Source organism: Dermochelys coriacea, chromosome 2 (genome assembly GCF_009764565.3).
Source record: "Dermochelys coriacea isolate rDerCor1 chromosome 2, rDerCor1.pri.v4, whole genome shotgun sequence".
Lineage (NCBI taxonomy): Eukaryota > Metazoa > Chordata > Testudines > Dermochelyidae > Dermochelys > Dermochelys coriacea.
The window spans coordinates 159,005,948-159,029,501 of record NC_050069.1 but is presented as its reverse complement, the minus strand read 5'-3'; the positions used below and the strand labels follow the sequence as shown (position 1 = coordinate 159,029,501).

Below are 23,554 nucleotides of genomic sequence, written 5' to 3'. Positions count from 1 at the left end.
AACAAAGAACAGGGAAAGAGCCCACTTGGAGACTCTTCCCCCCAAAATATCCCTCCAACCCCTACACCCCCTTTCCTGGGGAAGGCTTGATAAAAATCATCACCAATTTGCATAGATGAACACAGACCCAAACCCTTGGATCTTAAGAACAATGAAAAAGCAATCAGGATCTTGAAAGAAGAATTTTAATTAAAGAAAAATTTAAAAAAAACCCTTGTAAAATCAGGATGGTAAATACCTTACAGGGTAATCAGATTCAAAACATAGAGAATCCCTCTAGTCAAAACCTTAAGTTACAAAAAGACACAAAAATGGAAATATACATTCCATTCAGCACAATCTATTTTACCAGCCATTTAATAAAAGGAAATATAATGCATTTCTAGCTAGATTACTTACTAACTTAACAGAAGTTCTGAAGTGCATTCCTGACCTGGTCCTGGCAAAAGCATCACCCAGACAGACAGACACGCTTTGTCCTGTCCTCCTCCAGCTTTGAAAGTATCTTGTCTCCTCATTGGTCATTTTGGTGAGGTCCCAGCGAGGTTATCTTAGCTTCTTAACCCTTTACAGGTGAAGGAGTTTTGCCTCTGGCCAGGAGGGATTTTATAGTTCTGTATACAGATAGGTGGTTACCCTTCCCTTTATATTTATGACAGTACTGGACAAGGAAAAACTGCCAATATAAACTTCAAAGCTTTTCCTATTTTTAGATTTATTCACTCTACAGTTCTTCAGTAGCTTCCTGGTCACACATTAGTCAAACTCTGCAGTAGCACAATGATAGTTCTCTCGTTGCACAAGTATATTGAACTGTCTAGCACCAGCCTTTGCATCAAGAATTTCCTTACATTCCTACTCTCCCATAGAGGAATTCAAGAGCAGAATGTATACAGCATATTAAAATATGTGATCATTTTAGGCAAGATATCTTCTTTTCCTGAGAATGAGATTATATTGCTTTCTCTGGTAAAGGAATTTAAAATTGACTTGAGGGGGATTTCTTTCATATGCTTAGGGTTTTTTTAAAAGCCATGTGGCCCTCGTCAGAGTTGCTGTAACTGCTGAAGACAATATTTGCTGAAGTTTTAGGAATACAGAAGATCTAAAGTTAAGTTGAACTCTTATCTTTCCAGCAGGCGAACTGGTTGAGCAGAAAAACATTTTGCTTTATGGAAGCTAGACTATAAAAGGCATACATAACTGTAATAGTCTTAAATGATGAATAGTATTGTGCTATTATTCATATTCAGAAATGCAGCTAGTGTCCTTGGTCTACATTTTGTGAGAGCTAAGCTAATTTTTTTCAAAAAGAAAAGGAGTACTTGTGGCACCTTAGAGACTAACAAATTTATTTGAGCATAAGCTTTCGTGAGCTACAGCTCACTTCATCGGATGAAGTGAGCTGTAGCTCACGAAAGCTTATGCTCAAATAAATTTGTTAGTCTCTAAGATGCCACAAGTACTCCTTTTCTTTTTGCGAATACAGACTAACACGGCTGCTACTCTGAAACCTGCTAATTTTTTTGTTTCAAAATACAGATGAACGTGATCAGCATTTTGTTTTCTAACCCCATGCTAAACCTTCACTGGAGCTTTTTAATCTTTCTGAAAGCTGACAGTATTTCTCCACTGAATGCATCCGATGAAGTGAGCTGTAGCTCACGAAAGCTTATGCTCAAATAAATTTGTTAGTCTCTAAGATGCCACAAGTACTCCTTTTCTTTTTGCGAATACAGACTAACACGGCTGCTACTCTGAAACCTGCTAATTTTTTTGTTTCAAAATACAGATGAACGTGATCAGCATTTTGTTTTCTAACCCCGTGCTAAACCTTCACTGGAGCTTTTTAATCTTTCTGAAAGCTGACAGTATTTCTCCACTGAATGCATCCGATGAAGTGAGCTGTAGCTCACGAAAGCTTATGCTCAAATAAATTTGTTAGTCTCTAAGATGCCACAAGTACTCCTTTTCTTTTTGCGAATACAGACTAACACGGCTGCTACTCTGAAACCTGCTAATTTTTTTGTTTCAAAATACAGATGAACGTGATCAGCATTTTGTTTTCTAACCCCATGCTAAACCTTCACTGGAGCTTTTTAATCTTTCTGAAAGCTGACAGTATTTCTCCACTGAATGCATCCGATGAAGTGAGCTGTAGCTCACGAAAGCTTATGCTCAAATAAATTTGTTAGTCTCTAAGGTGCCACAAGTACTCCTTTTCTTTTTTGCGAATACAGACTAACACTGCTGCTACTCTGAAACCTAGTATTTCTCCTGCAACTGTTGCTCATTTTTATGTAGCTACTTTGCATATCTATATAATAAATAAAAATTAAAATATTTTCCCCCTTTTGACCCAAGCAGTTAGCCAATATTTGGGGTCTTTCAGGTTGTTTCCATTAAGAAGAGAAATTGATGATGGAGTCAGGTATCTTTAATGTAATCCTGTTCATTTACAAAGAATGTACACAAAGTCCTCTTTCCCTAAACACAGTAGGAATCAAACATCACACAGCTTTCTTTTATCATAGTTCCAAACCTCTTTCCAACCAGCACTCTACCCAAAGGCTCTGTCTCTTAGCTTTTTTCTCAGGGCCACAATACAAGTGCTCTTCTGTCTGGCTGTCAGGCTTCCATGCTGCCTTTTCTGTGATCTTCTGTGGTGTCTCTGTTGCTTCTTTCACACATACATAGCTACATCCAGCAACACCCAGCCCCCTATATTTGCATTCAGACTCCAGGGAAAATCTCTCAGTACCTATTCCTGCTTTGCATGGGAGCCTGCGTTTTGAGCAGTGGCTCCTATTTTTTCAGCTGTCTATTCCATAAAGGAGCTTAATTGCTCTTTACATTTATTCTGGAAAAAATGTAGCTTTTACAAGGTTTCACCCAACCTCCAGCTTAACAATATTTATCTATTTGAAATATTAGGAAAATAGAATATTAAGGGCAAAAAGCATCTCTCCTTTGAACTCTGAAAGGAGAGAATGGTGAGTGATTTTGAATTATTTTTAGCTCTATAGCTAGCAGTGAGTAAATACATTATTTAGACCTTTTACCAAAAACACAGTAATTTATTCTTCGTACCAGTCAACCAGCAACACCTTCTTACACCCACTAGCACAGTTAGTCACTTCTTTTGTCGATCTTTCTAAGCAAGCTAACCCAATATTCAAATATAATTGAGACAAACTTGCATGCTTCTCTACAGTCAGGAAAAATCAGCTGTTACCTTAACCCTAACAGACAAAAATAACTTCTGGGCCTGACTCTGCTCCTTAGAGTTAGAGACTAATAGTTTTTCTCAGAAGGTATTTTGCTCTTTTAAGCTCTTATGAAATGGACAATACCCATTGCCCTTTGTAGCGATAGTCTGTCTAGACATACTGTTTGAGGGGTCTGTCTTTTTTGGAGCCTCTGTGACCTTTCTATGTGCCTCACTTGGTGCCTGAGTGTAAAGGCTGTTCATTCTGAGCCAGCCATGAGCCAGGCAGTGAGTGTCTCCCTCTGTGAGAATTATACCTCAGTAAAAACCTTCCCCGTGTCTTTACCTCATCTTGGATCCAGCATGTGTCTGTTTCCCTGCTGACACAGTGTCCTTCTACAGAGTGAAATTCACCCCACCTAGAGGGCCAGCGCAACGGCCTATGTACCACTTCTCAAAATAGGGTTTACTTGGGATTTTGTTGGTGCAGTAGGCATTGTGCTGGTGGTCTCAGGAATTTCAGGCCAGCAAAGCAGACACATTAGCTTTGTATGATAATGACATTGGGATCCTCCAAGGGGTAGCCTACACATCTGACATGCAGGAGGGTTATTTTTATTCTGATCAAACTGCAGTCAGGGGGGAGGAATGTGTAAGAGGCCATGGCTGGATATTAATTTTGAGCTCTTCCCCCAAACAGAAGATCTGTTCTGGAGGTCAGAATGAGGGAGTCATTTGCTTCTCTCCTCTGCAGTATTTCTGGAGAAGCAAATGGGTAGTTACTGACCCCAGGAACAAATCTTCCAATTATGAAAGGGCACTAAAGTGGCCATCAAAAGCTGAGATTTTTTGGGAAACAATTGGCCACTGATGGAGTCCTTCCCTCTCACCTCAATTTCTTAATTTTAAAAATGTATAAAAAATACCCTGGGTGATTCATAGCCAAATGACCCCTGTTCTATTCTATAGAGGTTCTTCTATTGCCTTGATCATCATGAATCCCTTCCAGGAGTGCCTTAAGCAACATGATTAATGTCTGTCATATGTGATTTGTTCCCTCTTATCCTCTTCCCAGAGAGAGAATTGTGTGCAGTGGAATGTTTTGGTAGTTTTTTTTAGTTTTAGTTTAGTTTAGTTTAGTTTTTTATATTTTAATAAATATATACATGTTGCTGTATGATTATATTAGAGAAGGCCAGATTGAAGTAGTATCCCTTGTCCTTGGAGGTGGTGATGGTGGTGAAGGTGATGAGATTTTTGATGGTCCTTAGTTTCTGTGTGAGTTCGTTCCACAGACGTAGATTGACTCCCAAGAAAGCTCTGTCTCCTGCACAGAAAAGCTTTAGCCTTATGGAGAAAGTTCCATTATGTCTAAGAAGGGAAGCTGTTGACCCTGGTCCTTATCCCACAACTGGGATAATCTGGGATAATCTAGATAATCTGGGCCTAGGCCAGGGGCAGCCCTAGACTAGCTGCCAGCAACTGGTGCCCTGGGTGAACCATGCAATCGGCACTCCCACTCCCAAACCCCAAGGGCAGATCTAGGCTGAGGTTTTTGGTAAACTGGGAAACATTTTTCCCCTTTTTTCCTTTTATTGTTTTTTAAGCGTTTTTTTTTTAAACAGAGGCTTAATTATTCGGTTGTCCATCCGTATATCTGTCCAACCAATGTTTCTGAGATCAGATAAAATAGAGACACCTAATTTTCAGAATAGATTTGTACACGACAGCTAGATGACATTTGAGTCCAATTTCAAATAAAAATGCATTAAAAATGTTAATTATAATTTTTATTATTACAAATCCAAAATCATCCATTACACTATCCTGCTTGAATGACCTTTTTCAACTTTATAACCCGACACCAGTTGTTTGGAAAGTAATCCCCTTCCTCAAGGTTACCCACTTGGAGTGTGATATCATCACTTTCGTAGTCTATTAAGTGTTAATGCTGTTACTTTTCTTTTATGGACCTTATTTATTACATGGAAACCAGTTATAACAAAGAAAAGTTCATAATTATACAGCCCGATAATAACGCTAAGGTTTAATAATGCTTAAAGATACTCATATTTTGGATTTATAATACTGAAAGATGTTGTTCTTTATTCTTTGGCACCAAGAAATAATTTTCCACAGTATTCGCTCGATTCTTAACCTTCTACCTGTGGAGTGTATTAAAATGACCATTTGACATCTAGCAACTCACGATATCTCCACTCTACATGAATTTCCAGCTATGCAACCTTGATGTATATACAAGTTAATTGTCACTAGCATTGCAGCTCTTTCCGCTGGCGGATGTGTTTCATTGTGGCTGAGCTATTGCTTATCAAAATTGCAGAGTGGGTCATCTTGACCCTACGTCGCAAATTAAAAAAAAATTCGCTAAACTATTATTTATTTTTGCAGTAAATAAAAGATTTGACATATTAATAAATTCTCAGAAATGTAGAGAAATGAATTATAATTCATATTTCCTCCATACCTGCATGGGAATTGAAATAATGACATCTTTGTTATTTTATTTGTATTTTTTTCATCTTTTTCATTTTTTTCTTCTTTTATTTTTAAATTTGATTTTTTCCCCCTCAAATTTGGTGCCCCATTTAACTTGGCACCTTAGGCAACCGCCTACTTCACCTATATGGATGGGGGCCGCCCCTGGCCTAGCCCATTGAACACCTTGAAGATAACCGATGCAATGCCTGCCTGTCCATCTCCCAGTTCAAATGCAGTGCTGCAGGAGAATGAGCTTAGCGCTCAAGTTAACTACCATTTGCATCAGCACTACAAGAAAAGAGCAAAGACAATCATATAAATAAAAAATGGGAATGGAGTGGACCACAAGAGCTGGGAAGCTCATTTCCTGCTTTTTTTTCTCCTGCGGTGGCTTCACAACTTGCAGCTGTAGAGGTGACTTTTAAAAAATTGTCTTATGGCTTGTCATGGCAAACAGACCTATAGAGTAGGTGCCTTCTCTAGAGCTAGGACCAGCAACCTCCCAAGACTTTTGCAATTCCCAAACTATGGTTACTTTCTGCTGAACAGGGCCTTTAATTGCTTACTTAATGCATCAATATGCTTTATGCCTTAATTGCCATGCATGTGCGGTTTTGTGTTGCAACCTTCATGCTGTTCATATCCAGTGAATTTGATTATGCTTGGTCTTTGGAGAACTATGCTTTTTAAAGCTCTGCCCGTTCAACAGAAGCTTGCTCAAACTGCCTACTGATTTATCTATTCAACTGAACATAGGCCATTAAAACAGAGTACTGAATATGCTTGTGCTTTAGACAAAGATTAGACTTTATTTTCAAAGTTTGAATAGTTTTTATTCTGATGCATGTTGGTGCTGTATTTGCTGAGCGTGATCCAAAAGAATTGAAGCACGTGGTTAAAGCAAAGAGTGGCATGTGGTTCATGAACCCCATAATTAGTTCCTCTTCCTAGCTCTAAGCAGTAATTAAATCTGCCACTTCTGCTCTGCTGATTCATTTATTTAGCTATTTAATTGCTCAACTGAATACGTCTTTATCTCCGGAACTGCAACATTTTATTCAGACAAAGAAATAGCATAATCCATTTTTTTCCAAGATCAGGGACGTGTGAAAGAAAAGAGCATTAATACTACACGATTTGGTGGTGGCGTCACTTTTCACTTATCAAATAAAACAGTGTTTAAGGTAAAACTTCAACTGATGCTTAAGGATAGCTTTCCATATATAGGGTTGTTTCCTCTCAGAGCTCAAACTTTGAATTCTAATACATCGATTCCAAGTTGCTATGAGGGTCATGAGTTAAACAGAGGAGCTCTCAGGGAATAATAACAATAACTGTATATAAAACAGGAAATCCAACCGCTACTCTATTGGCAGCAGATTTTTTATCAACATTTTTAAAATGTAGATATACAGCACACTGAACAGTAACTTTCCTATATAAAGCTTCTTTTTGGGGTATTTCTGATGAGTATGTGATTTATGTCAATGATGTCTTTGTGAGATTCATCTACCCGTCCTGCAGTTGGGTCCATAAAGCACAATGTCTTGAGTACATTCAAGCTTACTAAAGAGAGTATTTGTACCATGCTGATGCACATTTCCGTAGGTGCAGTTTTCCTCACTGTGTATTTTTAGCATCCTTTGAAGGATGTAGAAAGATTCCTCGATCACTTTTATCCATAGTTTGCAAAAATGGATGGGAGAAGCAGTTTGTAAAATAGTAAGGTCCAACTGACAATTAGTTTGAGAAGGAACCTGCTTTGGAAGTTGGAAAAAAAAATTAGTAACCTTTTTTAATTGTCATGTCTTTGTTCCGTCTGTCTATCTAAAGTTTTATACCAGGCATGTCACTGTTGTCTGAGTCTATTTCACTCAGTTAGATTAATATTTATATTGGACTTCTTGCTGTCCTCTTAGCAAGCTAGTTGTGTTCAAAACTGTGCAGCTCTCTAGATAGATCATTGTTTTTCCCATGTAAATTCATTATTTAAAATTGTTCACCAGTTACCACTGGGGTAAAGGTTTTTTACTTGTATGAAGCTTTTGTTCAGTTCTTAGTAACTAGGCAAGAGTTTTGCCTGGGTAGGACTTTAGGACTTGGCCCAAAGATACTTACATTGCACTGTTTTTATTGATTTTATTGTTATGCTTCTGCGTGAGCCTTCATTAAACAAATAACAATGGTTTTCCGACCTTACCAAAACTGGAAATCTAGCAAGCAACTCTGTCTTTACAAGATTGTCCCATGATTTTCTCATAGAAATATAGGGCTGGAAGGGACCTCAAGATGTCAAGCCCAGCCCCCTGTGCTGTGGCAGGGCCAAGTAAACATAGACCATTCCTGACCGATGTTTGTCCAACTTGTTTTTAAAAGCTCCCAATGAAGGGGACTCCATGACTTCCCTTGGAAGCCTATTCCAGAGTTTATATAGTTATAGTAACTATATATATCCCTTATAGTTAGAAAGTTTTTCCTAATATCTAAACTAAATCTCCCTTACTGAAGGTTAAGCCCATTACTTCTTGTCCTACCTTCAGTAGACATACAAGGCAATGGATCACCATTCTCTTTATAACAGCCCTTAACATATTCGAAGACTGTTATCAGGTTCCCTTCAGTCGTCTTTTCTAAAAACTAAATATGCCCAATTTTTAACCTTTCCTCATAGGTCATTTTTGTTGCGGTCCTCTGGACTCTTTCCAATTTGTCCATATCTTTCCTAAAGTGCGGTGCCCAGAATTGGACACAGTACTCCAGCTGATGCCTCACCAGCAACAAATAGAATAGTTACCTTCTGTGTCTTATTATATACAACACTACTGTTAATACACCCCAGAATCATATTAGCCTTTTTTGCAGCTGCATCACATCGACCACTCCTACTCAGTTTCTGGTCCACTCTCACCACCAGATCCTTTTCAGCAGTACTGTATTACCTAGACAGTTATTCACCATTTTGTAGGTTTCAGAGTAACAGCTGTGTCAATCTGTATCCGCAAAAAGAGCAAGAGTACTTGTGGCACCTTAGAGACTAGCAAATTTATTTGAGCATAAGCTTTAATAGGCTACAGCCCACTTCATTGGATGCATAGAATGGAACATATAGTAAGAAGATATATGTGTAGAGAGAGAGAGAGAGAGAGAGAGTATGAAAAGGTGGAGTAAGAGGCTAATTAATTAAGATGAACTATTATCAGCAGGAGAAAAGAAACTTTTGTATTGATAATCAAGATGGCCCATTTAGACGGTTGACAAGAAGGTGTGAGGATACTTAACATGGGGAAATAGATTCAATATGTGTAGTGATCCAGCCACTCCCAGTCTCTATTCAAACCCAAGTTAATGGGTATATATCTATATATCTATCTTCTTACTATATGTTCCATTCTATGCATCCAATGAAGTGGGCTGTAGCTGTAGCTATAGCTCACGAATGCTCATGTTCAAGTAAATTTGTTAGTCTCTAAGGTGCCACAAGTATTCCTGTTCTTTTCACCATTTTGTAGTTATGCATTTGGTTTTTCCTTCCCAAGTGAATTACTTTTGCCCTTGTCTTTGTTGAATTCAGAACAGTTTGTCAAGGTCATTTTGAAAATTTAAAACTGTCCTCTAAAGTATTTGCAGCCCTTCCCAGATTGGTGTCATCCACAAAGTTTACAAGCATAATCTCTACTCCATTATCCAAGTCATTCATGAAAATATTGAATAGTACTGGACCCAAGACTGACCCCTGTGGGAACCCACTAGATACACTCTCCCAATTTGACAGTAAACCACTGATAACTACTCTGAGTACAATCTTTCAACCAGTTGTGCACCCACTTTATTATAATTTAATCTAGACCACATTTCCCTAATTTGCTTATGAGAGTGTCATGCGGAACTGTGTCAAAGCCTTACTAAAATCAAGGTATATCATGTCTACTGCTTCCCTTATCCACTAGGTCAGTAATCTTATTAAAGAAGGAAATTAAGTTGGTTTGACATGATTTGTTCTTGACAAATCCATGCTGATTATTCCTTATAACCCTATTATCCTCCAGGTGCTTACAAATTGATTGTTTAATAATTTGCTCAGTACCTTTCCAGGAATTGAAGTTAGGCTAACTGGTCTATAATTCCCTGGTTCTCCTTGTTTGCCTTTTTAAAGGTAGGTACTATGTTTGCCTGTTTCCAGTCTTCTGGGACCTCTCCCGTCCTCTGGGAGTTTTCAAAGATAATTGCGAATGGCTCCAAGATTACTTCAGTTAGTTCCTTAAGTACCCTAGGATGAATTTAACCAGGCTCTGCCACCTTGAATGCATCTAATTTATCTAAATATTCTTTAACCTGTTGTTTCCCTATTTTGGCTTGCATTCCTTCTCCCCATTGTTAATATTAATTGTGTTGAGTATCTGGTCATCATTAACCTTTTTAGTAGAATGAACGAGGAGTACTTGTGGCACCTTAGAGACTAACAAATTTCTTTATAAATGTATTTATTTATTTATAAAATAAATTTTAGTCTCTAAAGTGCCACAAGTACTCCTCGTTCATTCTGCTGATACAAACTAACACGGCTACCACTCTGAAACCTTTTTAGTGAAGACGAAAGCAAAATAGGCATTAAGCATCTTAGCTTTCTTGACGTCATTAGTTATTAGCTCTCCTTCCCCTCTAAGTAGAGGACCTATGCTTTCCTTTGTCTTTCTCTTGCTCCTAATGTATTTAAAGAACCTCTTCTTATTGCCTTTTATGTCCCTTGTTAGGTGTAACTCACAGTGCCTTAGCCTTTCTGATTTTGTCCCTACATACTTGTGATGTTCTTTTGTACTCTTTATCTATTTGATCATGTTTCCACTTTTTGTAGGATTCCTTTTTCATTTTCAGGTAATTAAAGAGCTCGTGATGGAGCCATATTGGCCTCTTACTTTTCTTCCTCTTTCCTTTTACATTTGGAATAGTTTGTAGTTGTGCCTTTTAATATTGTCTCTGTGAGGAACTGGCAACTTTCCTGAACTTCTTTCTTCCCAGAGGACTTCCCTACTAGTTCTCCGAGTTTGTCAAGTCTGCTTTTTTGAAGTACATTTTCCTTATTCTTTGCTCTCACTTCTTTCCTTTCCTTAGAATCATGAAATCTATTATTTCATGGTCACTGTCACCCAAATTGCCTTTCACCTTCAGACTCACTACCAATTCCTCCCTGTGGGCAAAGGATTTTGTATAAGATTTATCTAAATCTTAAACGTTTTAGATGTATTTCCTGAATTAAACCTAAAAGTTCATCCATCACTATGCACATAGGCTCTGACTTCTATTTTCCCAAAGGGTGTTTCACCCCACTCTGCCCAAGGCCCTGCCCCACTCTGCCTCTCCCGCCCCTGCTCTGCCCCCTCCCCCAGGCCTCACCCTCACCCCAGCCCCGGAACACCCACAGAGTCAGCACCTATGACTACGTTCAGTGCACTACCCCCAATTTCTTATTGCTTGTCTACATGGTGGAGAAATGCACCAGACCCTTGCTGGTGCATACTGATTGTTCCCTAATGAGTGTAACGCAGCACTGTTTCAAATGACACTATGTTAAAGCACACCAGCAGGGTCTTCACAGACCAATTAATGAGCAACACACTTTAGAAATCATACCCTCATAGAGTGCACTATTGCCACTGTTTAGATAAACCCTTTGAGTCTATTTAAAAAAAAAAAAAAGAACTAAGACATCCATCTTGGATGACAACCATAACAAGTAAACCATCTCAGACCCTCATATTAAGCATTTTAATAAAAAGAAGTACTTTTCATTGTGGAAGTACATGCAACTATGTGCAATGTAGTACCTGGGAATAAAATATTTTCCTTGGTTTTTGACAGAAATTTGGTGCACAATAGTTTACCACAGCAATTCAGGAACCTTTTCAAATGGTTTTTATCCCTGCTCTAGTATCACACAAGGGTGTTATGTTAGTGTGTGTACATTATAGAATTACATACTGTGCACAGATGTATGAATACACTGATGTGATAGATGGAGAGGAGAGATAAATAGATCACCCATCTGATCACCCTTTAAACATTTTTCACATTTAGGAGTGTCTGTGGTAGGAAATAGGGAATTATTATGACAAACTTCCCCTCACATTAACCTAGCTATTGTCATCCTACCATCAACAGGCTGGAAATTGCTATCCTTCAGAGACTACTGAGTTTACAAGCAGTGGAATGCAATTGAAACTCCTCCCCTCCCCTCTCCTCCTCTCCCCACAGCAAGCATTGCCCAGCAACTTGTAGCAAGCAGCTGTCATCAGCCGCAATGGGAACTGGATGTTTGCAAAGTAATGTACATGCTTTAGGTCTGGTCACTGTATAGTGAGCCACTTTGCTAAATCCTTGTTTGTAATCTGTAATTTAGTTTTAAGTCCCATTATCCAGCAATATAGTTCAAAACCTAAGGCCAGAATCTGATCTCACATACACCGGTGTAGCTGTAGTGTGGCAGTGAAGTCAGTAGAGTTACACTGGTGTAAAAGTGGTGTAAGTGGGATGAGACTGGGAGCAAACATACATCAGTGTATGTAGTTTATTACTGCAGTAATAACTTTATGGAGGTGAATCTCATATTAATATGTTCAAGCTACAGAAAACATGTCATTTTTGACATGACATAACCAATGGCAACTGTGGAAGACGGGGCCACAGAAGATCAGACTTGCTACCCTAAGTCAGTTATCTAGTGGACATGTGCTCTGATACCTATACATATTAGTTAGCAGCTTTCACACATGATTTACTGAGTGAGTTATATAGTACCTACACAAGAAAACTAATGGAGGCATAGCAATCTATAACTAGAAAAGTACAACTCTGAGAGCATGTTCATATGTCCTATGCTTGGGTGGGTTTTGTTTTTAATCTCTGTCTCATTTATTTCTCTGTACTCCTGCTGTACACTGAGAGAGTCTTTACAATTTTATCACATTAGAAAGTGACATTCCTGGCCTTGACAGTGCTTTTGTTTGGATATTTATAGCAGCTTCTGGTCATTGTTGAGCAAAGGAGATTGCCCTGCCCTCTGGCCCTTTCTTAAGCAGATTTTGGACAGACGCGCCTCTCATGTGGCACTAATTGAAATGATTGGTGGAGGGGTGTGGTGAGCTCACTGTGCCTGACTCTGTCTTATCTGCCAAGCGCTAAACCAGGGGAGAGGAGAGAGAGGAGGGGGGAAAAAAAAAAAAAAAGCAAAGCTTTGCCTCATTCCAGTAGGGCTCAGGGCTCCCGGCCATCTGTCCACCCTTGGAATCAGAAGACAAATAGAGGGACCACACTCACTATAACTGTGCAGAAGGAAATTGTTCGGAAACTCTGGCTGAGCTTTGCATTTGAAGTACGGGCTTTGAGAGCAGCTCAGCAGGTCAGTACTTCTACCAGTCAGATTTATTTGTTCAGATGATGTAGAGGGTTTTAGCTGAAAATCTTTAGTATTAGAAATGGTATGTTATTTTCAGGAGTTAGATTGCAATTGAAGGACACGTTTTTTTGAAGCTTGAAGACTGAAACTCAGCTTGCTCTGTTTGCTGTCCCATATGCATTATGATTCTGATCAGAGTTTTGTTTATCTAGCTGACTATTACTGGTGACATCCGAATGGCTAGGGCAGCCTAACAATGGACAATCTTTAAAAGATTTAAACTAACAAGTTGCTTGAAAAGTGATTTGTATGGAGATGTTTTTATATGTGTGGCTTATCATCTGGACAAGTGTGCTACATTAAAATATGTATTGGGGATTGTCATTTGAAATATGTGTGCTTTATTTTGGTGAGTAACTCAGTCTGAGTCGCAGCTTGAGGATTTAAATGCTGTAACACCATTTAGAGCCCCCCCACCCCTGATAATAGTTTGCTGTAAATTTATTGTGAAACGGGGAAAGGCAAGAGCAAGCTATTCACTGTGAAAACCACGAGCTGTAGTGGTATGATTAGAAAGGCAGAGGCTAAGAAGTTTTTAACATACTGTAAATTGGCATTACAGTAAAAAATCAAGTGAATTGTAATATTTTCTCATGTAGGGAGGTTTCATCATTTGAAGTTACATGAACATATTTAATATTTTATTCCAAAGTCTTGGGGTTTTTTAGCTTACTAATGAATGAACTTAAGTAAACAACTGTATAGTCTAATGCTGTACCTTGGACAAGAGAAATAAAGAAAAAGTATAACTTCTTACATCATATTTCTTTTACTTAAGGAAAATTCAGTATTATTCAGCAAATTAACAAAAATGTTATAATAATGGTAATAAAATCATCGTAGGTCTCTGGATTTTTTAAAAGTCAAACTATTATTTATAGGATGGCAAAACTGTACAGTTAAGGCTAACTACATTTAAATTCATGTGACACATCTGTTATATAAGCATCTTGAGGATCTGAATTATTTTTAATGCTTTATATTTAAACAGTCCTGTTATGTTTAAATATATCCATATGATTTCTGTTATGTTTGTATTTCGGAAGATAGTTTATTTGATCTGTTTCCTGATGATCATTTTTTACAATATGTATGAACTCAATATTTAATAGCCACATGATCTAGTGTAAAATTACATTCAACAAAGTCAAGTAGCAGCAGGAAATTATTTCAATCACTGTGCATGCATGCCTTCAAATTTAAAAAAGAAATATGAATTGTGTTATTACAAAATTATCCCTTTGTCAGACACAGCTATTTCACTTATTTCCTTCTTTATATGAAGTTTTTAGAAGTGAAACGATAGTGAAAAATGGAGTCAAGTAACTGGTAATCCATTTGTCCACTGCTTTTCTCCGTGTCTGGTGCAAAGTTCCAGCATTGTCACTGGATTATTCAAAATGGATTCTAAGAACCAGCCATACCAAAGGTAGGCAAGCGCTTAATAAAGGGTTTATGGATAGTTATGATGGATACTTGCAGTTTATTTTTAAAAAACCTTTTAGTGTTACAGCTGTTGTATTAAAAAAAAATCTAGTCAGAGAAAAACATGAAAACATGTTGAGGAATAACAACACATCTTTAGTAAAGGTACATGAAGAATATCGATAGCAGTTATACAAGTTGATATAGTTTGTGCACTATGAAAAAAGATCCCCAGTATATTGATCATCCCAATCCACAAATATGTCATAAAATAAGTATTCAGGTGGATATATTTCTTGTCTGGACCAATACTGTTCCTTATAATTGCTGGCCTCTTATTCATCACTTTATGAACTTTTTCATAATGTTAAAATCAATAGCTAGTAGTTCCCTCAAGAACTATATTTTAACATTCGGCATACTGTATGTGGTGATAATGCAATGAGATGTGACTGTATTAAATGTTTGTTCTTAAGTGAATGAACATATTTTTTCTGTACTTTAAAGAAGCTAAAACCCCAACAAGTGCACTGCTAGTAATATTAGCAAGAAAAATAGTAGCATAAGAAAGCATCATTATTTTAAAACGGCCTCACAGTAGTCATGTTGGTAATATTCTTAGTGCATAATGTCTGTTCCATACCCTGAATGCTAGATTTGATTTTCTTTCAGGTAGTTTATAATTTTTAATTTTCGTGCATTATTAATTGCCATAGGGCTAGATCCTTTTTACTCAGTTCTTATGCCCACAAAGGTTTGTCTGAAAAAGTATTTGAGTTATAAACCGAGTCAGGGCTTCAGGATGTGGCCCATGCTACTCAGAATTCCGTTTACGATTAGGCCTTTGTGAGGGGATTTGTGTTTGACATTAATTAGAACTGATTTGGCTGGTATTTTTAGTACGAAATTTCACAACACTGGCTTGTTAGTTGAATAATGTACAGATAAAATTTTGAATGCTTTGTCGGTGTCCCCTGCAAATTCTGAGACTTACTCTGTTACCCTGCAGTTGGTATAGTCATTTCATATCCTTGAAAATTAGGTACAAAAAGTTACTATACCTGAATGGTAGTAATTTGTACCCAAGTTGCCCTCACTTTGTACTTGGTGCAGCGCAAGAGTGAATCGGGCCCTCCATCTTTCCTAAGGACCAGACTCTTATGGCAGGGAAAGATGGCAGCAAGCTTCTTCCATGCTGCACGTATCATGGAAGAAAAGACACCTGTCTACAGTGTGGGAGGCTTCCAAAACTACCAGGGAACAGGGCTGGGGCCAAGTGGCTGTGGGTGCATGGGACACTTGCTTGGAGAAGAGGGTCTTCCGAAGCTAAGAGAAAGGGGAGGGATATTAGGCCAGGGATATTGGAGCACACACTGGTGAGAAGTTGCAGGAGGAAGGCTAAGTGCTAGTCAGAGTGAGGGGTAATGACAGCTTTTGGCAATTAAGGGTGGTCAGGATGAAGGGCTGTTGAGTGCTATTGTGGGAGGTTTCTATAGCTGGGAGGGAAGTCAGCTATGGGTTCTTTTTGGACAATTATTGCATAAAGGATCCAGAGCTGGGAAGTGAGCATCAGGATGCTTGTTATCAAGGGCAGAGGGAGGGATTGGCAGTGAAGGCGGAGGCAGATCAGATGTAACAGTTACAAGGTGGGTGCATGGGGTGGGTTCCGCAACTAGGAGGCGTGAGATTCCGAATAACCTTCAGAGGTCTCTATTATGTATATGGAAGCAGCAAAGCAAATAATTATAAGCATCGAAAGATAGCAATTGCACTAATTACAAACCACGGTGAAGTCTAAAAATCAACTGAAATAGCAGTTTTTAGTGCTGCAAATTCATTGTGAGTTCCTATCAAAATAAAGTATTTCTATAATTTATTTTGCTCTAAATTCTAATAACTCTTTCTGGCAGGAACATGTAGAATGCACAGGAATATAGTCGCACAGAATTTTTAAGACAATGTTGTTTTTTAAATCCAAATCTATCATATTAACAACTACATTTTGCCACTTCCGTTTGCTAAACAACAGATGCACTTTGTTGCTTATGAAGCACCAAAGGAAAGTATGAATCCATGCAAGAAGCAAAAGCTTATGTAAAGTTCATGAACAGTAGCAGAAAGATTGAATAATGAGTTCTGTAAATCTTGTTCCTTAAATATTTTAATGTAACTGGGATATTTTTCTGTGCTGGCTGATGTCAGTGATAGAAGTATCAACAGGAGAAAAATGGGTCACTTGGGTTTTAGCATTAAGCAGCAAATCCAGGGTCAATAGGATTTAGTTGAGATGTTCAGGTTTATTCAGTACATTTAGTTAATGAATGGTGGGTGGGGGAGAAGAAAAAAGTTTGTGGCAGGATTGGTGGAGGGAACAGAATGGCCTCCTGCCAAGTGGTACATCCTGCTGTAATTCTTCCTGATTGATAGATATTCCATAAGACAAAAAGGAGCTGAGTGATGGGGATTTTAATTAAAAAATACCAGCACTAAATCCAGCTTTTTTGGATTAAAATTCAGCAGAAATGCTTTGTAACAGACATCCATCTAGTATGAGGGCTTGTTTTGTTTTGTGTTTTGTTTTATTTATTAATGTTAACCTTTAACTAAGGGCATTGGCGTTGGTAGAATTTTTATAGTGTGTGGGGTTCTGAAAGCCACTGAGCAAAATTGTAAATCTTGTATAGGATGAAACCAATGCAAGCCAGGGGTTGCTGCCCCACTCCCAGCACCTCTAGTTCCAGAACCCCGGCTGAAGGGAAAAAAACTATAATGTGTTTAAGCACCTAGACACTGCCTATAAGACTATGAAAATACTCAGAGACATCACATATGAAACCCCATCAGTAAGAAATGTTTGATTCAGCCACAAAAAATCATGTTTAGGTCAATTAATTCACACTTCAATATAATGCAAACTTCCTGCCAAACAGAATCATAATCTCTGCAATATGAATGGCCTGAACTGTATTAACCTGGACTCTGAAACTCTATGTTCTGTCAAACATTTCCATACATATTCTTAGGCATTTTCATTTGGGTTCTACTCCCCCACATCCTCCTTATAGAGTGGCCAGTTTATAAATCAGTGTAATAAGTACATTGGGGCCTGTTCTTAAAGATAAAAAGCTTTTATTTAAATTTAAAAGAAAATGTTGCTGAATAATTTTGTTCCTAATGGGCCAATTTATGTATTTGTTCACTCTGTCCCTATTCGGGCAAAACTCCAACTGAAATGAGACTTTTTCCCAAGGCTAGAGAGGACATTTAGATTTTACTGAACTTTCCTTCTATATCTACCCCCTCAGAGGTTTGGACTGGACTTCTCAGCCAGCCCTGGGAGTTTTGTCTGACTAAAGACCAAATAAAACTACCAAGACTGGGTGCACTGACTTCAATAGACGTGTCCCTGAGGAAATAGTAGGCAAGGACCATATGATATGACCATACCACAAGCTATTGGCAGGCTTCAGAGAAAACACACTGTGTACCTGCTTTTCTTGAGAAGATCTTCTCTGCTTAGGTAGTCTCATGGTGGTTTCTCCTAGGTCCTGTCATGTATGCAGGCCTTTGAGAATGTTCTCGCAGCACCTCTCAATAAAATTTGCATTTGAGCTAGTTGAAAAATTATGAAATTTTGACAGTTTGGAAGAAAAATGTGGTTTATCAGCACAAAAATGTTTCAAAAATTTGAAACTTTGAGATGGCATGAGCTTAAAAAATGGCATGACTTTATTGATACTCAAATGAAGGCATGGATTTTTTTTCAATTGCTCCAGTATGTTGTAACTACATTGGCTCCCCAATACCGCACAGTGAACCCCACGTACGTGTGAAGCAAGTTGGATTTCAGAAGTGCGTACAGGACAGGAAGAGTACTCCCTAAAGGTTTTATCAACTTAGAAATGGAAAGAGTCATAGATCTGTTTGTTGGCAGCAAGGAGGACTGGCCATTCATGCTAAATTCAGGATTTCGCTGAGTGATGCAGTGTGGTAGAGACTGCAAGGAGCCATCACCGACAGCACAGCCCATATAAGGGCCCAGCAGAATATGTATCCCCTTCAGCCAAGAGAGAACACATATTGTGCCCCCTGATGGCACACAGCACTCTACAGAGAGCAGAGACATCACATGAAGGGAATAAGCTTCATTACCCAAAGGCAGGATGCCTTCTGGTGCTCCCCTTGGAGCAGTGTGTCTCCATAGCACTCCTTTAGCCTTTGTGCAATTTGCACAATCAAGCCCTGAAAAAGCTGTTTTTACCAACATATTCAGGGCCCAGTTTTGCCACCCTTACTCCCTTTGGATGCTATCCTCCCCATTTGGAGGCCAGCGCAAAATCTATCCACCATTGAAACCCTATTATGAGGATAGAGTCAGGCCTTCAATAAATACGAAACTTTTTGTGGCTGTCATTCAGATTGCAAAAACTTTGTACGTGTCTAGGATCTCATTAGAATGGCTGTGGGCAGGTGTCAACACCTAGCCAGGAAGTTGTAATGGAAGTTTTGCCTACACTGGAACACTGAACATGGATATAGAACAGCAACAAAGCATAATAAAGAACTATAATATTTAAAATAAACACAACCCTTTTTAAACTCACAGCCCCTCTGATCAATAATTGTCATGCCGGGTTGAGCTCAGCACTGCAAGCCAGCCACCCCCGCTCCAGTAAGATCTGACTATATTTGATTAAGCTGATTAAGGAGGCTAATTGCTTTCATTTTTATTTGTTTGTAGCTTTCCTCAATGTGAAATTAAAATAAACTAGATTAAGAAATACATACTTTGCTCCTTGTGCCTGAGGTAACAGACCCTTTAACCTCCAATTCTGCTGGCATGTAGGTTTGAGATTTTGGTTGGTAGAGGTAAGGGCAAATGTGAAATTGAGATCCAGGTTTTGATTCTAAATTTCTCCAATTTTAGAGGTGTTTAGATCTCTGATTTTGGTTCAGAATAAGAGTAGCAATTATTAGTTAAGCACTTAAATTTCTGATGAAAGAGCAGGGTTCCAATGAACTCCAAAGATTGTTGCAGGGTGTGTTGTCCTGACAATATTTACTTTTGATAACTATGGATCCACTGTAGATAATGGACAGGCTGCCTATGTTAATATAAATGTATGGGCAGCACATATTGTATACTTGTGAACTGTTTCTCAGATTTTTTTTTTAAATTTTTTAAACTGTTCTCATACAGCAATCCAATGCCCCCATCAGTGTTTGCAACATCAAATAAGTTGGATGACTCCAAATTTAACCATGCATTTTAAAATCATGAGGTAGATGACTCAGTATTTTATGGCATCTATTTTAGTGAAGTGAAAATCCTGTCCCTCACCTGCTTTTCAGAATAGGCATGCCACCTAAAACTGTTAAGACACTGCTCACCAGTGGTATGTCAGAGCCAAGCAGTAGGTATACAATGTGCCATTCACTTCACTCATGTATGCTACATGCCACAAAATACTCCATTACCACTCACCCCATGTTACATTTTGACTGCATAAATTCCACTTCATGTCTTTATTTACACATTGCATTTTTGAAAATGGGCAGAAAATGATACTCTTTTCCCAGAATTTTGAACTTTAACTACAAATTAATTTTCTACTTATATTCACCTTAGGCTGAATTGTGAGGTTCTTACTCAGTTTATTACGACTCGATCTTTCCTCATGCTGAATCCCATGAAATTAAATGGAATTTGTCAGAGTAAAGACTAAGTAAGAGACTCTAAGATATTAGAGATATTAGACTCTAAGATATTATTACCATATAATACACATTATCACATACACATTTATTCCAATGTACCTGTAACCCATTCACTGGCTTAGGGCCCAAAGGCCTTCAAGTAGTGTCAGAAATCCGCCTGATGCATTGAAATGCTAGATTTTGCATTTTGATCTCTGATTTAGCTGTAAGTGATGTATATAGAATGGTATAGAGCCAGATAAATCAGTGTTGACTACATATCTGTGGAAGCTCAAGAACACAAATTAAGCTGTTGGCATGCCACATGCTAAAAAATGTGGCTCTACAGTCTCCTATTTCCTACTGTGTCTTCACTGCTAATTAGTGTTTTGTGTACATAATTCCATGTTCTTTGAAGGAAAACACACTTTTCTGAGACTGCCAGTGCCTACATAGAAGACCTGTGTATATGGGAATCTATGCCTGTTGGAGAAACTTTTGAGGGCCTGGGGAATCCCATCTAAAAAGACCAAATTGCAGTGTGGATCTGTTGGTAGCAAATGGTCCATAGGCTGTTAAAAGCAACTAATTTTGTCTGATTTCAGGTTAAGACCTTGTATTTAATCTAACATTGATGTGAATCATGTGCCTACCCTTATGGAAGAGTCCTATAGAATTTAATAGAAAATAACTTCTGTAGGTATTTTGAATCATTCTATATTCAAACAATAGAGATATAGCCCAACCAAATTCACAGCCATGAAAAATGCATCATGGATCATGAAATCTGGTCTCCCACTGTGAAATCTGGACTTTTATGTGCTTTAACCCTATACTATACAGATTTCATGGGGGAGACAAGCGTTTCTGAGTTGGGGGTCCTGACCCAAAAGGGAGTTGCAGGGCGGGTCACAAGGTTATTTTTGGGGGGGCGGGGCGGTATTGCTACCCTTACTTCTGTGCTGCCTTCTGAGCTGGGCAGCCGGTGACTGGAGAGTGGTGGCTGTTAGCCAGGCGCCCAGCTCTAAAAGCGGTTCCCCATCACCAGCAGCACAGAAGTAAGGGTGGAAATACCATACCACGTCATCCTTACTTCTGCGCTGTTGCCTTCGGAGCTGGGAGGCCGGAGAGTGGTGGCTGCTCACTGAGGACCCAGCTCTGCAGGCAGCGGCACAGAAGTAAGGGTGGCAATACCATACCAGGCCATCCTTCCTTCTGCGCTGCTGCTGGCGGTGGCTCTGCCTTCAGAGCTGGGCGCCTGGCCTGCAGCTGCCACGCTCCAGCTGCCCATGTCGGAAGGCAGCGCCACCAGCAGCAGCAGCAGCACAGAAGTAAGAGTAGCAGTACCGCGACCCTCCAACAACTCCTTTTTGGGTCAGGACCCCTACAATTACAACTCTGAGAAATTTCAGATTTAAATAGCTGAAATCATTAAATTTACGATTTTTTAAATCCTCTGACCATGAAATTGACCAAAATGGACAGAGAATTTGGTAGGGCCCTAGATATAGGACTATGCATCACCTGTAGTAAGATTCAAAAAAACATAAGAAAGGATATTAAATTCTATAGGTTTTTAGAATAATTTCTGTAGAATTTAGATGAATTTCTGTGAAACTTTTATTGTTTCAATCCCTATTAAATTCTATTGGACTTTTCCCTAAGGATAAATCCACACTTACTGTATTGAAGGCACACAATTTCACAACACATTCACTTCACTAAACGTGCAATGCACTGAAAATCTGCTTGGTGGAAAGCCATAGTTTCTAGATCTGATTTATCTATGTATTCTGAGAGAAAAGCAGCAGTTAACTGAGTATTACTGGTACTCCTGGGGAAATTCTGTGCCACTGCACATGCACTGAATTCATGTCCCCTGCAGATTTTTTTTTCTCTGTAGAAAATAGATTCTGCCAGAGATGCACTGCAGTTATGCCTTTTGCCCACCAGGGGCTGCTGTGGTGCCAGAGGGAAGCCACTCCCCACCAGCTGTGACAGGCAATAGGGAGAGAGCAGAGGCTGCATTCCTCACAGTGCTCTGCCCGCAGCGCCAGGTGAGGATTCACATATGGGCAGGACAGACAGAGTGGGGCACATGGGGCTGCTGGGATGGTGGTCACAGACTGGGATGCAGAAAGCTAGTGGAGGGATGGACTGAATGGGAGTGAGGGTGCAGGGCCACATGGAGTTGGGGGTTGGGGACCATTTTGTTCAACCCAAATGAAATTTGTTTTGACTTTTCAATTTGCCAAACATTTCAAAAAAATTGGATGACACTGAATTATTTTATGTATTTATTTATTTATTTTATTATTTATTAAATGGCCTGTGAACTGAAAAATGATCTATTGGCACAGCCCTATTTATAGGTAACTTTTCAAAAGCCATCAGTTGACTCCATCCATTGACTCCACTGAAACACAGAAAACTTGATTAACTCCGATCATTGGTCTGCTATTAAAAATGTAGATCTATTGTATTTGGTCTTCACAAAAGGAATGGCTGCAGTAGTTTGTAAAGGATAGGGAATTGATCAGGATACACAGGAGACATGTGAATGGATTTAAAGTGGCAGGCTGCAACTCTATTAATTTTAATATGCAGAAGGGACAGCTGAAACACCCCGCCCCTTCAGTCTGCCAGGCATTAATTAGGTCCAACGCAGTGTTAAAAGACCTTGTATCATACAACCAAGGAATGAAAGGGGACCCTGGTAGCAAACTCCCACTACTGATCCATGAGGGGAAATGAGGGTATAGATGAGTGGCAGCTGTCGAGATTTAAGTCTTTCTCTCACACGCAAACACACATGCACGCACAATCACCTGCTCGGGGTTTCCCCAGAAGCTGGCCCTGGAAGTCTGCTACCTGCACTGGACACCCAGTCACAAGTTGCAACAATATTTTTGATGTTTATTACTTCTCCTCCCCCACCTTTTCTGGCACTCTCTCTTATCTATATGCCCACTTACCAGTCCTCCAGGATGCTGTGAAGAAAGAAGAACAAAAAAAAATTATAATAAACCCAGGGATAGCTCAGCAGTTTGAGCACTGGCCAGCTAAACCCAGGGTTGTGAGTTCAATCCTTGGGGGCCCATTTAGGGATCTGGGGCAAAAATTGGGGCTTGGTCCTGCTTTGAGCAGGGGGTTGGACTAGATGACCTCCTGAGATCCCTTCCAACCCTGATATTCTATGATTCTATGACACTGGGCAACTTGCCGATCTTTTTCCAAGGAAAAAAATTGCTTCCTGACCACAGAAGATGATC

The 23,554-nt window shown here is 39.1% G+C and overlaps 1 protein-coding gene and 1 long non-coding RNA gene across 19 annotated transcripts in view; one reads left to right on the top strand and one right to left on the bottom strand.

The window, feature by feature from the left end:
* Positions 1–23,554, top strand: part of LOC119850530 (poly(rC)-binding protein 3-like) — a 685,847-nt gene that overhangs the window by 466,579 nt on the left and 195,714 nt on the right. The window contains exon 1 of one of the 18 annotated variants that reach the window (XM_038388654.2): positions 12,499–13,103. The exons of 13 other annotated variants lie outside the window; for them this stretch is intronic. The gene's annotated coding sequence lies outside the window, so the exon portion shown is untranslated. Of the gene's footprint in view, positions 1–12,498; positions 13,104–23,554 lie in introns of those variants that run through there. 4 more of the 18 variants (XM_043508584.1, XM_043508587.1, XM_043508586.1 and 1 more) reach the window with 4 other exon arrangements.
* On the bottom strand, positions 7,265–23,460 carry LOC122458859. The gene is made up of 3 exons (XR_006279146.1): positions 23,311–23,460; positions 20,647–20,651; positions 7,265–7,276 (listed from the first exon to the last, which is right to left on the bottom strand). It is a non-coding gene; the product is annotated as an uncharacterized LOC122458859 (long non-coding RNA).